The 1,890-nt window shown below is 43.1% G+C and overlaps 1 pseudogene; it reads left to right on the forward strand.

Annotated features, from left to right (window-relative positions):
• Positions 1–318: 318 nt before the first annotated feature.
• On the forward strand, positions 319–1,304 carry LOC148042052 (gibberellin receptor GID1C pseudogene; annotated as a pseudogene).
• The last annotated feature ends 586 nt before the right edge of the window (positions 1,305–1,890 follow it).

The raw sequence follows: 1,890 nt of genomic DNA on the forward strand, positions 1-1,890 counted from the left end.
AGGCTCGACCTCTCTTCCATAAGGCATAGTCCCATTTCGTTCCCCTAAAACAACATAAATCTAGGATTATTATAACTTAGACTCTAGGTCAGCGCCCTTGCTATTCATTTCCTTTGAGAAGATCTCCTTGCTGTCCTTTATGATTGAGAAAAGTTCTCGGCCAACCGGGACCACCCATCCGTAGGACGGACCCATGGTTACATCCACTGCACTTTCCTCAGGTTGTTTTAGTTGTCTAATTACCTACTGTTAGCTATATATAGACAGACTAATACCAGTGGGATAGCTTGATCTCTTCTCAGGGTGGGAGGTGCCATAGATGCCAGCCTTTGTTCTTGATTCGTGGGGTTTCTTGCAACTCTTCCATGGCTACCACAGCTACTGTAGACTATGCACTCGCTTCTACACAGTCGAACGCAATTGTCCCCTTAACAACATATGTCCTGATTTCCAATTTCAAGGTGTTGTATAGTCTGCTTCGCAAGCCAGATGGAACTCTTGACCGTCACCTTGCCGAGTTCCTAGACAGAAAAGTAGTTGCAAACGCAATACCTGTTGAAGGCATTGCTAGTGTTGATGTGATCATAGAAAGAGCAACTCACCTGTGGGGTCGCCTCTTTTGGATGGTAGATGGTAGATCCCCCTGTGAATGGCAGTACTAATGATCTGAATGTAGACATAGACGTAAGATCAGTACAGGAACTGATCATCTTTTTCCATGGGAGTAGCTTTGCCCACTTCTCTGCCAATAGTGCCATATACGATGTGATGTGCAAGAGGTTAGCAAAGACCTATAATGCTGTTGCTGTTGTGCTTTCCCTCAATTTCAGACGAGCACCCGAGCACAGGTATCCAGCAGCATATGAAGATGGATTGACATGTGTGAGATGGGCAAGGAGTGACATGGCGAGACAATGTCTTCTTTATCTTGGTTGTTGCCCAAACAAGTGCATTCTTGCAGGAGACAGTTCAGGGGGGAACATAGCCCACAATGTTGGACTTAGGGCTTCAGAAGAGGGCATACATCTTACGGTAAAGATTCTCTTAATGCCTATGTTTGGAGGACAACAGAGGACTCGTACAGAGAAATTATTGGATGGTAGGTACTTCGTTACAATAAGGGATAGAGATTGGTATTGGCTGAACTAAATCTTCCTCCTTGCTTGGTGGTCGTTGGGGGCCTAGACATTCTTCAAGATTGGCAACTCCATTATGTAACAACCTTCAGTTCCCTCGCCCTTTATGAAAATTCATCCTCCAGGACTTTGTCCTGTTGGAATGTTCTTGCTTCTGGAGGTCATTAGAATAAGCATGACAAAGGACAACAATGCGCAGGACTCAAGTGCAGAAGCACTCAAAGTATTGGGAAAACTGGTCACCAAAGTAGCCTGTGAGGTTCTTCCATTTTATTTCAACTCTGAGGAAAGCTTCCACATTGTCATCAACAACATACACAGTCAGAAGCACTTGCTAGATTGCCTGTATGGCATTGCCACTCAAGGCTTATATTCTTTCCAGCTGATGAGGGTCTATATTCCAGTTGATGACACATTATTTCATTTATATTCTTTCCAGCTGATGAGCATCTATATTCTAGCTGATGACAAATTGTTTATTTATATTCTGTTCATGGGGCCCCACATGTGTTATGTTGTCTATAGAGCGGTGTTGCAAACCGTCTCTATAGACCTTGTGTTGTTCTAATGTCACTGTAATGTTTTTCTTTAAGTTTTGATGTGACAAATATACTGCTTACATCCCAAGTTCAGCTACATGAATTTCGTATATTAAGGAGCGATAAAGCTCTTTTGATGCCTTTGAATAGGCTATTGTAATTCAGGAGTGATGTAGCTCCTTCTCCATTGATGTAGCTCCTTTGATGCCTATGAA

This window comes from Lygodium microphyllum, chromosome 1 (assembly GCF_053477565.2).
Source record: "Lygodium microphyllum isolate KBCC chromosome 1, Lygodium_microphyllum_v1.1.10, whole genome shotgun sequence".
NCBI classification, from domain to species: Eukaryota; Viridiplantae; Streptophyta; class Polypodiopsida; order Schizaeales; family Lygodiaceae; genus Lygodium; species Lygodium microphyllum.